We start from the raw sequence: 14,630 nt of genomic DNA, 5'->3' as shown, positions 1-14,630 counted from the left end.
CATTAGAGAAATGCAGATCAAAACTACAGTGAGATATCATCTCACACCAGTCAGAATGGCCATCATCAAAAAATCTAGAAACAGTAAATGCTGGAGAGAGTGTGCAGAAAAGGGAACACTCTTGCACTGTTGGTGGGAATGTGAATTGGTACAGCCACTATGGAGAACAGTATGGAGGTTCCTTAAAAAACTACAAATAGAACTACCATATGACCCAGCAATCCCACTACTGGGCATATACCCTGAGAAAACCATAATTCAAAAAGAGTCATGTACCAAAATGTTCATTGCAGCTCTATTTACAATAGCCAGGACATGGAAGCAACCTAAGTGTCCATCAACAGATGAATGGATAAAGAAGATGTTGCACATATATACAATGGAATATTACTCAGCCATAAAAAGAAACGAAATTGAGTTATTTGTAGTGAGGTGGATGGACCTAGAGTCTGTCATACAGAGTGAAGTAAGTCAGGAAGAGAAAAATACCATATGCTAACACATATATATGGAATCTAAGAAAAAAAAAAAAGGTCATGAAGAACCTAGGGGTAAGATGGGAATAAAGACACAGACCTATTAGAGCATGGACTTGAGGATATGGGGAGGGGGAAGGGTAAGCTGGGATGAAATGAAGAGAGCGGCATGGACATATATACACTACCAAACGTAAAATAGATAGCTAGTGGGAAGTAGCCACATAGCACAGGGAGATCAGCTAGGTGGATTGTGACCACCTAGAGGGGTGGGATAGGGAGGGTGGGAGGGAGGGAGACAGAAGAGGGAAGAGATATGGGAACATATGTATATGTATAACTGATTCACTTTGTTATAAAGCAGAAACTAACACACCATTGTAAAGCAATTATACTCCAATAAAGATGTTAAAAAAAAAAGATTAGGCAGCTTTTATTACGTCAGCTGTTTACATGCTTTGAATTTGATATTTAATTTAATCTTCTAATAGCCAGAGAGTTGGATCTTAATGGCATCATTTTCCAGATAAGCAAACAAAGCTAATAAATGGCAGAGCTGGAATTCAAATGTGCAGCGCTCTCACTAAAAACAAAACAAAACAAAAAACTTTCTACTCTTCCACTGTCCCCCAGCTTTACTGAGATATAATTGGAAAACCCTTCAACTCTTAAAAAAGCCTCCTTTCTATTGTCTTGTTAGTTGTCCCCCCTCCCTTTTATTTCTGACATTGGCATTTAAATGAGAACCCATGGAATGCATTCCTATCCTGTTTTCCAACGTAATGCTTCTGAAGTAGTTTTAGGCTTTTGGAGAAGTGTCTCTAGCCACCTATGTTGTATTTGGTATTGTTAGGTGCTAAGTAATAAAGAGGATCTGAAAGGAATTTTTTTTTTTTTTTTTGGCAGGGATGAGGGTGTGGGAGGTGAGATGGGTAATTGGGTTAATTTAGCTGTCCTAAAGATAATTTAGTATTTTCCTGTGAAACGTCTTTGACATTTTAAAGTCGAACTTGATTTACTGTTATTTTATATTACCTGGTTATTATGTAACATGTCCCACGATTACCTGTTTGGATCTGAGTATACTAGATGTGTTATGAAAAGCACTCTGGACTTAGAACCAGGAGGAGCCAGTCTTAGGCTTTCCTCTGACACTAGCTCTGTGATTTTGGGCTCATAATTGATCCTCAGTTTTTCTTAAGTGTAAAGTGGATTTAATAGAACCTATCACCAAGGTGGTTTTGTGAAGGTTAAATGAGGTAGAACACTGCTTCAGACAGTGCCTGAGATTCAGTAGCATTTAATAAATGTTAGTTACCCACCCCCATCCCAAATATTGAACATTGCCAGAAAGTCTGTAAATGCAATGTTATGTAACATTTATGTTTATAAGTGGAGACTTTATAGATACATATTATTCAAGTTATGAACTTCTGATGCAGGAAGCCCACTTATGCAAATAGCTGGGTTCCCACTACTACAAAAGCATCAGTATAAGATAGTGGTTCGGACTCCCAAATCTGGAACCAGCATCTGTGGGTCTGAATCCTGCTTTATTTTACAAGCTGAGTTTATTTTACTAGCAAGTTATTCAACCTCAGTTTTCTCAACTGCAAAATGAGGATAATACCACCTACCTTATAGGGTTGTAAGGATTAAATGAGCAAGTATGTATATTTGTATACCAACATCCTATAAAGGTTTGCCACTGTTACTATTTGTTATCCTCCCATCTTCTTATTGTATAGACAGCCAGTAAGTCATCTGGAAAGTCCCTGGGATTCCATCTCATATCTTCTCTGATCGGGAGAATCCTCCGTACATCATATACCTGTCTTTTCCCTCTGTCTTCAGTCTCTTCCTGGTTACTGCATTTTAGTTCATGCTACCCTTTTCTCATGTGTAATGCACTTTCATCAATCCCCTTCTTTGTACATTTCTTGCCTAGACACTTAAAAAAATCTGTTTTATGTGAAACTCCAAACATTTTCTAACAGTGACTGATAATCCCAGCTATGTGTTCAGGATACTTTTTTTTGTGTGTGTGTGTGTCATGCGGGCCTCTCACTGTTGTGGCCTCTCCCGTCGCGGAGCACAGGCTCCGGACGCACAGGCTAAGCGGCCATGGCTCACGGGCCCAGCCGCTCTGCGGCATGTGGGATCTTCCCGGACCGGGGCACGAACCTGTGTCCCCTGCATCGGCAGGCGGACTCTCAACCAGTGTGCCACCAGGGAAGCCCCAGGATACTTTTATTCCAAGGAAGATGAAAGTTGTATAATCTCAAGCAAATGAAAAAAATGTATGTAAAGTATTGTTTATGGAATGCTTACTCTGTGCCAGTCATTCAGATGAATAAACTGAGGCTTAGAATGGTTGAATAACATGTTTAAAGGCACCCAGCTTTTGTCTGGGGGAACTTGGATTTGAGTTAGGCCAGGCCTACCTGGCCCTTGGTCTCAAAATCCCTGAGCTTAGTTGCCATAAAACTACAGGCACCTCCTCGCCACTCCATCTGCACCCCTTATTAACGTACACTTGACTTTCCCTCAAACTCCAGCTTTCAGATGACAAGATCACTCATGGTTCTCTTTGGCTGCAGTAATATTCTGCTCATTTGCTAGGGCAGCTGTATAGTGTTTCAGATACTTTGTGTTAAATTGGTCTTTTGTGTGTTGGCTTGGAAACCTAACCACATTTATAGTAGTGTGTATTGGGGGAAAATGTGCTCCAAATTTCAAACAACCAACTGGGAATGAATTTTTAAAAACGCCCAACTGTTTATAAACTCAAGACTACCAGTGTAGTTGTTAGAGTATATTACCTTCGTTGATATACTTTAAAGGCTTATGTGTCATACTTGAACCAGACACAGTCTGGAATGGTATACACATTATTGCACTAATTTGCTTAGTTGTCTGTCCTCATCTGTGGCTGACCTTTGTATCACCAACCACTACCATTGTGTTTGCCACATAGTAGGGATCCAGTGAGGAGACCTATTTAGTCCTCTTTAAAAAATCCATGGTTTTTTTATACTTTTCTGTAGCTAGATATATTTCAGTAAGAAAAAAATCAATGGAACGTCAGGCAACATTGAAAGAGGAATATTGCCATGCAGCTACGAATCGGATGAAAATACTGCTTATGCTAGGCGGAATTAAGACATTTACAGGTATTTGGGAGCCAGACACTTATGAGAATATTGCTTTGATTATTGGGAGGCAAGGAAAGCAGTCAAACGAGTTCCTTCTTGGCTTCGAGTCTTGTTTACTTTTCTTAGGTTAGAACTAATAGCTCTAATGGTTTTAAGAGAACATGGAGACAGGTCTGCTATGAAATGCCAGCATATTTAGTTCTAAGTTTATAGACATTTTCTAGTAAGTACTGTTTAAGGGTTTGTAGCTACACAATGATCATAACATCTTATAATAATTTTAAGAGTTTGAAGAAAGCAAAGCCTCCCAGGGACACTTCCTTCCCCAGTTTTACAACAGAGAAAACTAAGAGAGCACTTAGTGACTCACCCAAGACCTCTGTGGGCCACCACTTTAGCATCACGCTCAATTTGTGATTGAGTCATAAATGATACAGAAGGTAGTCAGATGTAGAACTTAGGTAACTAAATATGTACCCATTTGTTCAAATAGTTCTGAGACATCTAAGATGTATTTGTGGGTAGGAGATTTGGAAATTATCTGAGAGAAATTAGGATTATGTAGGGTCCAGTCATTACCGTGGATATTATGAAGGGCAGTATCTCGTGGGAGAAGAGATGGCAAACTGTTGTTTTCGGCCCTTGCCACCCTGGAATTTGCAGAGGTTAGGGACCAAGTCCCTCTTGTTTATCCTTCTAGTCCTAGTCAGCCTTGTGCCTGCTAGTGAGCAGCTGGTCAGTAGTGGAGTATTATTGATCACATGAATGCCCGGCATAGACAGTAACTGTGGGTTTGTCTTGTGGAAGGCCTATTTGATTGTTTGGCTGGCATTTCTTTTTTTGTGTTTTTCCTTTTGTCAAGAGAAAAACCACTTGACACAGCACCCCTAATCTAATTAGACCTTAATGGAGGTAACAGTTATATTAAGAACAGGAAAAACAAAGTGTTGAGAGGTCATTACAGATAAAAAGGTGCTCTCTTGTATAACTTTCGTTTGAGACTTCAGGCAACTGAGATTCAGAGAGGTGAAGTGATTTTGAGTTAGCCCCAAGCCCTGTACTCGCCCACTGTGCCCCGTGGCTGCACTGCTCTTGACTGGTTTTGGGGAACAGCACAGCCTGTAATGCCTCCCCTCTGACAGTCTGCTCAAGTCCTGCTGCTCACGGGTGCCTCTGCTGCCACCTGGTTTCACAGAGCCTCCTGGAGGCCTGGTCTTCAGGCCTGCTGCCTCCGGTCACACTCAAGGCCCTGCCCACATACCACATGCCACCTGTCTTTGTCTTGTTCTTGCAGTGGGGCCTGCTCTCAGCACATTCTCACCGTGGGAATGAAGCCTGGGAAGTAATTCGGTCAAGGTATTTATGACTGAAACAGGGTGCCTCAAAGCAGGCAATCTGCTAACCCTGACTTGGGCCTCTGAGGAGAGAAAAGTTTTTATTTCTTCTTTTCCTTTCACCTTTTTCTTTAGTCATTAAAAAGCTTCGGGCTGTGAATTAAAACTAATTGTAACTTTTTAATTTTATACAGGAAAGATACATATTTTATGGGATCTCCATTGATCTGTATTATGTTTCCTTTCTAGAGACATTAGGCCGTTGCATTTTTAGTTGTTTCTCTAAAGAGTTATTTTTGAATTAATTTTAGATAATTTATCCAAGCTATGTTCAAAAAGTAGTTTCATATAGAATACTGTTAGCCATTCTTGCATTTACTTTTAGAGAAGTCAGGATGTAAGCCTAATATTGGCCCTTACGAGGCAGTCATTAGAAATTTGCTATGGCTACTGGTGAATTCTTTAAAAATTTAATTAACATTTTAAAGAAATAACATATTTGCATTTTATGAAAATCAGAAATAAATAATTCTAAGATGTCACTCAGATAAACATTTTTGTTAATATTTTAGTGTTTATTGTTTCAGACTTTGTTTCGTGCATATATGGAACTATTAAGTTAAAAAATTTCCAAGGAGATCATAGAACATAGTGCTGTAATCTGGTTTGTTCACCAAGTGACTTCTCATAATTTTACCCCTATGAGGTAATAACTTTTGGTTAGGGTGACAGCTTTTTATGGTACATGGTGTGGATGAATGAAAGTTTGTTTACCTAACCCTTTAATCTGTTGCATATATATTATTTGTTTTTCCTACTATAAATAATCCTGTTACAGACACCTTTGTGCCTCCTTTTTTTTTTTTTTTTTGAATTTTCTGATTATTTCCATTAGGAGACTGTAAATGGTATTGTTGTCTGAAAGTTATTCACATTTTAAGATTTTGGGTATTATTTATGCCATGATTTAAAAAGCACACACTGTATTTTAACAGAAATATCATAAATCTGCCCAGTTGGTTTTTTCTAAGACAGTAAGTTCTGTAGGTTCCTTGACAAATAAATGGTCCTGGGGACTGCGGGATGCCTGAGCCGTGCTTCTAACAGATCTTCCCCTGAGCACTGTAAACATTCTGGGCTGCCAGATTCTAAGATTTGCTCTGGAGGTGTGAGATAGAAGCCACCTTAAATAGCTGGAAGATAATCCTGGGGAAGAGACAGGCTTTGTCATTTTTGTGTTTACCAGGTGTGCAGCATTGAACCTTTAAAACCCTTCCAAGTAAAATAGGGTCTTCCCCCCCACCCCCCTTATGATTAAAATGCTGGCTGCTAATCTTTCATGATAAAGAGAGAGCAGTTTCAGAAGATGGATCATTTCCTGATTAGTGGTTGTAAAGATTTCACATGGATGGTATTCCCAGTATTGTGAAGTTATTTTATTGATCAGGTCTGCTTCAGTGAAATCAACATGGCTAGCTTATCTTTGCAAAGACTTGTGACAACAAGTTCATAACTACACTCCCTGGGGAGCGCAGTTTACTTTTAAGATTTTGCTTCAGGCATCTCTCTGCAGCCTTATGCTGTGAGTCCTTAAGATTCCAGATATGAAACTGGTTTGACATTAGTTCCTAGCATGACAGCTTTTTAGATCTCCTCTTTGCCTAAGTCAGATGAAGTCTGCAGAGCTAGCAGCATTCCTTCTCCCTTTATTTGCTCCTTTCTCCATGTCTCCTGGTTCACAAAAGAGAGTAATTATACCTAGGCAGTCATAAACATTATTGATTAGATTTGTATTTAATAAAATTAGACCTTGTCAATTATTAGTGAAAACTAAACCAAGGGAACCTATAGTTATGGAGCATTGAGTTGAACAACTTGGAAAGGGCAAAGTTCTTCAAATAAGGCACAGATAAAAGATCTTATCTGTATATTCTTCTGTTCTTTGACTTAAGTATTAGAATGTTCCTCCAAAGCCTCAGTTTTCAGGGTAATGCTTAGGTGTTCTCTTTTATTTTATACTTAAGATAATTTAGAAACACTTGTATTTCTAAATTTATTTCTATTTTATGCATTGTATAGCTCTCCCTCTATATAATCTAGTATAGATTTAGATTGATAATTTTTTTAAATTATTGTTTCTTCAGAAATGTAAAAATATTCTGGCCTAACACGATGATGTATTTACCAACTGGAAAGATTGTGTTAAATTTGGAATTGTACTTACTAAATTATGGAACTGTGTACTACTGTTCTAGTATGTGATACTGCAGATAAAATTTCAAAGGAACTATGGAGAGAAAATTCTTGTAAAGGGTCGTATTGCTCAGTGAAATTGCTTTTCTTTTGGATGTCCCTGTTCTCTTTTGGTGTTTGAGGTGTGGGGGGAGGAGGTTTGCACAGGAAAGGTGTTGAGATTTATTGGCCCAGGTAACTGGAGCCTCTAAAGAGCAGGGGTAGAGAATCCATGAGCTCCAGCGATGTCAAGGCATGATCTATTTAGGAGTCCTACTTGGTTCTGCTTTTCTTTCATTGGTCTCATTTCTTGCCACAATGAGGTTTTCTCCAAATGGCTCAAAAGAGAACAACTGGCCGCCCCAAGGTGGTGTTTTTCTGGCTTCCATTTGTCAGATCTCTCCAAAGGACTTTTGCTTGGGTCATCCTTTGGTCACGTAGGTGGACAGTCATCAGTAGGGATCAGGGCAGGACACTGTGATCTGTAGTCCTAGCAGGACCACATGGCATGAGAGGTTTCTACACAGATAGAGACAGCAAATGTCTAACAACATCTTGAATTGGCAGTTAAAATTTTTTTCTAATTGTGGTAAGATACACAACATAAAATTTACCATCTGGACCATTTTTAAGTTACAGTTCAGTAGTGTTAAGTACATTCACATCATTGTGCAACCTATCTCCAGAATGCTTTTTGTCTTCCAAAACTGAAACTCTATACCCATTAAACAACACCCCTCCACCCCATCCTCCCCTCCCCCCAGCCCTTCGCAACCACCATTCTACTTTCTGTCTCTATGAATTTGACTACTCTGTGTAGCTCATTTAAGTGGAATCATACAGTATTTATCTTTTTGTGATTGACTTATTTCACTTGGTGTAATGTTCTCAAGGTTCATCCACATTGTAGTATATGTCAGAATTTCCTTCCTTTTTAAAACTGAATAATATTCTATTCAGTGTATATACCACATTTTGTTTATCGTTCATCGACAGACACTTGGGTTGCTTCCACCTTTTGGCTATTGTGAATAATGCTGCTATGAACATAGACGTACAAATATCTCTTCGAGATGCTGGTTTCAATTGTTTTGTGAACTGGCAGTTTTTTACACAACTCTTAGGTCAAACAGGTGAACTAAGTTCACCTTTTTCCATAAAAAACTGCCCTTTATCTTAACCTCCCTCTCATATCACCTTCACTGGTTACCTAAGCCATATTGTGGGGCTTATTTTGACTCATCTCTCCTGGACTGTTAGTCACCAAGTTTGATAGATTTTTAACTCTTGAGTATCCTTTTAGTCCAATAGCTTCCCTGAGTGTGGTTTGTTCTCAAGGTGCTCTGTGAGTAAAGAATTTCATGGTCAGATAAGTTTGGGAATCGCTTGATGTTGCTTAGTTTATCCTTTTCTTGGAGAACTAAAATAAGAAACTATTGAATATTAGTCAACTGTTTTCCAGATATATGACCATGGAGCTACCTTTTCACTTAACGTGTATGAAGTTGAGAAAGAAATACTGTTCTCACTGCTCTTTGCCTTTTCACGCCCACTCCTTACTGCCTTTCTGTAGGTTTCATCTCTGGCTTAGATTGCAGCCCAGTCTCTGAAATCAGGGGGTTTAAATCTTTTTTGTCTTATTGATCCATTTGACAGTCAGTTGAAGCCTCCTTTTCTTGGAATAAAACAGCTTAGACAGTGAAATACGTAAGATTACAAATCATTCACTGATTTGTTAGAGAAGAGCCGTCCTCTTGTTCATTCTCAGTTGCTGCAGCCTGGAAATATTGTATGGTGGGGAGTAGTATGGGCAGTGGAGTTTGGACAGTCTGTGTGGACAGGTTATTTAACTTTCTGTGTCTTAGTTTACTCATCTGTAAAATGAATATAGTAATAGTACGTACTTCATAGGGTTTTATGAGAATAGGTGAGTCCTTATATTCAAAGCACTTAGAACAGTGACTGGTATATATAAGTGCCCAATAAATGTTAGTTGCTATTTCTGTCTTCCCTCCCTCCCTCCCTCCATGGTAATATCATTTTTTATCATCTTACTGCAAAAGATGATTTACGATTCCTCTGAAGTTCATTATTCAGTGATTTTGCATGCATTTCATAGTTAATCCTCAACGAAGGAAAAAAATGCATCTGATAATGCTCCCAGTAATTAACTTTTTTGGAGCTCATTAATTTGGAAAATACAGATCATCCTTTTATTAGTGTAGAGCAGGGGTCCCCAGTCCCCAGACCACGGACCGATATTGGTCTGTGGCCTATTAGGAACCGGGCCGCGCAGCAGGAGGTGAGCAGCGAGCAAGCGAAGCTTTATCTGCTGCTTCCCATCGCTCGCATTACTGCCTGAACCATCCCCCCCCCCCCCCCCCCCCCCCGCCCCCAAGTCCGTAGAAAAATTGTCTTCCACAAAACCGGTCCCTGGTGCCAGAAAGGTTGGGGACTGCTGGTGTAGAGTGTTTGCTTTACTTAAACATTTATTCTCAAAACTTAGTAAATAATTTTAGAGGAAACACTGCAGAAGGAAGTGTGGTTATGTGTGAGTGACTGACTTAGAGGATTTTTATTTTTACTGAGACTTAAATATTTTTTCTTTGAGAGTTTGAGCGGGTAAGAGCATGAGTTTCAGTCATAGCCCTGTGACTTTGGACACGTGACCTAATGGCTTGCCATTTACTATGTACCACCATTTACTTATTTGCAGAAATGAGGCTGGTTATACTTAACTAGGGTTAATTTGAATATTAATGTGATAGCATGCAGAAAACTTTCCTGTGGTAGGTGATCTGTAAATGGTTTCACCTCTTCTCTCTCTTTCCAACGGAGGCAGAAGAGAAATTCCTGTGTAATCTGTTGCTCAGCTCTGATGCTCCTCACTCTGTGGTGGCAAATTTGCCTCTTACCAAGGCTTTATTGGTAAGCATTTTAAACTTTTCATTATTATTGTTGTTATTGTTGTTGTCATTGTTGATATTTTGTTTGACATGGGTACTATATTCACATGCTTCAGAAAGTAAACCAGTATAACTTAGTACAAATTGAAAAGGCTTGCTCCAGTTTTTGTCACTATCAGCTTCCTTCCCTGCCCCCTTAAATAACCTCTTTTATGCATTTCTTGTGTCCAGATACAATTAAACACAAGTATATATTCTTCTCTATACAAAATGTAGCATACTCTATATACTATTCTGCACTTTGCTTTTTTCATTTTACAGTATATCCTCCTCTCTTTCTGTATTAGGACCTGGAATGGACCTGGAATATTTCCTTATTCATGTGTGTGTATGTTACATGTATGTATGTACATATTTATTAGAGCTCCGGCGTGTTCTGTACCATGGTTTACTTAACCAGTCTCCATATTCATGGATATATTATTTGTTTCCATGCTATTATTACTGCAAACAGTGCTTCTTTGTATAACTCATATGTACAAGGTTGGGTAAATTCCCAAGGTCGTTGGGTTAAAAGATAAGTGCATTTATAATTTTTCAAAAATAATTTTTATCAAGATTGTAAATTGGTCTCCACTGGGCTCATACCATTTTGCATACATTGGCATGTATTTTTTTGCACTGCAGACAGCTCTCACCCCATCCTCCATACCATTTTTTGAGCTGCTGTCTTGGCAATGTGGAGGGAGTTGTACAAGTGGAGGAGATCCCATCTCATGTCTCCTAAGTTGTAGTGGGCAGTTCAAGTCTAGTGTTTTCCAACCTGAGTAGTAAGACACAGAGTTATACTGTGGTGTGCGACTAGGCATTCTGCCCATCCTGATCTACTCTTCTTCCTGTCTTGGGATCTGAGGATGGAATGGCTGGTTGTATTGTGTGCCTGATTTACCAAGTAGGTCTGGGGGACAGTCACTTACTCTGTACATAAAATATTATTGGCTGCTGTCTCCTTTTTTGGAAGTTATTTTTAAGAAGTTATATTCACTGTTTTTTGCAAAAGTTTTTCTTATTTATTGAAGATTTAGAATCCAGAGAATAGAATAAAAGCCATTTGGAATCCCATAACCGTAGTCAGTATTTTGATGAATATCCTCTCAATTTTATTTGCACATGCCCAAAATAAATAGTGTTTATATACTGCATGATGTTTTATAACCTTTCCTTTGTTAGTGAATCATGAATATTGTTCCATCTTCCAATAATTATACATATATATATACACATGTATATATATACATAATTACATATATATGTGTATATACATATGTTATTATTTTTTTCAGTGTAGAATTCTGTTAGATGGCTTCACTGTGATTCTGTGTTCCTGGATGAATATTTAAGATTGTTTTGTTAGTCGTTCTAAATAACTTTGTGATGAAGACCCTTGTAGCTAAATCTTGTATATCATCGTTATTTGCTTAGAAGTAGAAAGAACTTCTGGGTCAAAGGACATTTACAGATTGCAGAACTCACGTGATGTTTATATTTCTAAATGAGAGTACTTGCTTTGTCGCATTTAATCAATTTGTGGATATTATAATTTTAAAAAATTTGCCAGTCTATTTGTAAAAAAATGGTAAATCTCTATTTTACTTCATAGATATTTGGTTATTAGTATATTTAAACTTTGTTTTTCATGTTGAGAATTCATGTTTTCTTTGTGGATTGCCTTGTCAAGCCCTTTGTCCATTTTATTATTGGTGTGTTTGTGTTTTTTCTTTTTTTAAAGCTATATGTTAAGAATATTAACTTTTTGTGATACATGGTACAAATATTTTTTTTCAGGTTGTTTGCGTATATATTTAGGGTATTTTTGTACAGAAGTTTTATATTTTCATGTACTCATACCTATCAAACATTTCTTTTTCTTTTTTAAAATTTATTTATTTTAGGCTGCATTGCTTCTTCACTGCTGCACGCAGGCTTTCTCCAACTGTGGCGAGTGGGGGCTACTCTTTGTTGTGGTGTGCGGGCCTCGCATTGAGGTGGCCTCTCCTGTTGTGGAGCACGGGCTGTAGGCACATGGGCTTCAGTAGTTGTGGCTCGTGGGCTCAGTAGTTGTGGCTTATGGGCTCCAGAGCGCAGGCTCAGTAGTTGTGGCACACGGGCTCAGTTGCTCCATGGCATGTGGGATCCTCCCGGACCAGGGCTCGAACCTGTGTCCCCTGCATTGGCAGGCAGAGTCTTAACCACTGTGCCACCAGGGAAACCCCAAGGTTTCTACTTTTGATGTCATGTTGGAGAGACCTTTTGACTTCCCTAATTATATAAACATTTATCTCTATTTAGACTTAGTATTAGGTATATTTGATATTTTTAAATGACAGAACACATTTTAGTATGTGGTGTCAGATGAATGCTAGCTTTCTTAATATTTTTTCTAACTGGCTATCCAGTTGTCTCACCACAAAAAAAAATTATCATTCTTCCCACCAACTTGAAATCCATGTCTTTAAAACTTGTTCTGTTTTCTTAAACATACTTGAAGATTTATACTAAAACTCTATTAAAAAGACATTAGAGCTCTGGACTGTTTTCAGGCCATTGGTGCCAGGGTGATATTAAGCAGGTAGCTTAACCCTCTCTTTGACTCGATTTCTTCTGTGAAGTCAGGACTGACCTTCAACCAGAGTTGTTAATGAGGATCTGATGAGGTAATGGATATAAATCATGAAGTTCTGTATAGAGAATAAGTGTTTATAATACTACTAATTAGGATGGGGCCAGGTATTCCTGAGGCTCTAGAGCCACACTTAAACTAGTAACACAGCATAATAAAAGGTTACATTTTGTGTTTGGGGCATATTAGAAAAACCAACAAAAGAGCTTCTCTGGCATTTGAGTAAATTCCCTAATGGGAACAAATAGAACCCTATCACTGAAATAAAAAAAAAATTTTTTTTATCTTGATAGGGATTAAATACAGTAATTAATTTCCTTAATGATTAAACATAGAAAGCAAATGTAATGCTACACTTTTCACATTATGATATTCTTCATTTGGTCTTTTTCTTTCTTTTTAAAAAAATTAAGACAGTTACTTTACTTTGAACACGAAAGTGGTATAAGCAACTGTATAGGCTCCATGATATGTTCTTCTCCCATTTGCTCCAACCCCAAGATAAAATTTTGGGAGAGGGGCTTCCCTGGTGGCACAGTGGTTGAGAGTCCGCCTGCCGATGCAGGGGACACGGGTTCGTGCGCCGGTCTGGGAAGATCCCACATGCCGCGGAGCGGCTGGGCCCGTGAGCCATGGCCGCTGAGCCTGCACGTCCGGAACCTGTGCTCCGCAACGGGAGAGGCCACAACAGTGAGAGGCCCGCGTACCGCAAAAAAAAAAAAAAATTTTGGGAGAAAAAATGTATTATATTTGGTTAATTATGTTATCTACTATTACTTGTTCTAAGGCAGGCATGGCATTGACTGATATCTGGCTTAAGGTCTAAGAATCATATTCACATAGAGCATGCTAAGTGGTTGCATTTTGGGAAATGAAACTTCCATTTGGGTTACAGTTGAATGTGTGTGCAAATGAAGAGTTACTGAACCACTATTCTTGATTAATTAAAGAAGATGAATGTGATTTGTCTACATTTCCACAGTTCCTTCCATGTAAACATCAGTTTTGTTGTTCCTTTTACTGAAAAACATTCTGATGAAATAATCTTGCAAAGGAAAGATAATCTAGCTTTGAGTCTACAATAAAAATGCAAAAAGTAAACAATAGTCAATACTTAATTTTCTGCTCAGCTATGTTTAGGACCTTTACAAGTAGTGTATTAGTCTCTAGAGAGCACCACGGTGCTGCCTGTGCCAAAAATTTCATGTACTCTCCTTGAGCATCAAGATGGTCCACCCTGGTTCTCCAGCAGACACAGTGTGAAGTGGTGATAAGTTCCTGCAGGAAGAGTTAGCATGTCTTCTTTCCCCATGAAAGTCTGGATCCACTGTCCTCTTTATCTCTTATACCCAAATATCTGCTTCCCTCTAAGATATATCAAATTTCATTATTCAGATGTTCTTCATAAAACATCTTAATCTTTTCTTCTAGTTTGGTAGTTTATTTGCATATAGTTATTCTGTTCATCCAGGAGTAATTTCTCTCTTTTTGGATTTTGTCTAATTCTGGATCATTCTCATATTTGTTAGCAACCTGTTTCCAGTAAAAGACACCAAGCTGATATAGTGGCTCTAGGCTGATGGGACTTCAGTTGATTGAGTTTCCACTGGTCCATATACCATATGTTCTCCACCTTCCCTGCCTCATCTGGAGAATTGCCTGCAAATCGTGGGGGATGGGGGTGTGTGTGGAGTGGGGCACTGATGAGACACAGCTCTTCATTTGGTGTTTAGATTCAGACATTGCCAGTAAACTTACAGAGTCAGGTACATGGATTCATATTGGGGATTTGATAGTCACTGAGTTTGAGACCATAGGTAAGTCATTTCATGCCTCTGAGCTTTGGT

General features: G+C 38.6%; 1 protein-coding gene across 4 annotated transcripts in view; it reads left to right on the top strand.

Annotated features, from left to right (window-relative positions):
* The window catches only part of JAK1 (Janus kinase 1), a 155,633-nt gene that overhangs the window by 28,825 nt on the left and 112,178 nt on the right, over positions 1 to 14,630 (top strand). The window contains exon 2 of one of the 4 annotated variants that reach the window (XM_067726418.1): positions 10,040 to 10,125. The exons of the other annotated variants lie outside the window; for them this stretch is intronic. The gene's annotated coding sequence lies outside the window, so the exon portion shown is untranslated. The remainder of the gene's footprint in view (positions 1 to 10,039; positions 10,126 to 14,630) is intronic. 4 annotated transcript variants of the gene reach the window in all.

The sequence above is a fragment of the Pseudorca crassidens genome, chromosome 2, assembly GCF_039906515.1.
Source record: "Pseudorca crassidens isolate mPseCra1 chromosome 2, mPseCra1.hap1, whole genome shotgun sequence".
NCBI classification, from domain to species: Eukaryota; Metazoa; Chordata; class Mammalia; order Artiodactyla; family Delphinidae; genus Pseudorca; species Pseudorca crassidens.
This window is presented reverse-complemented; position numbering and strand designations above follow the sequence as displayed.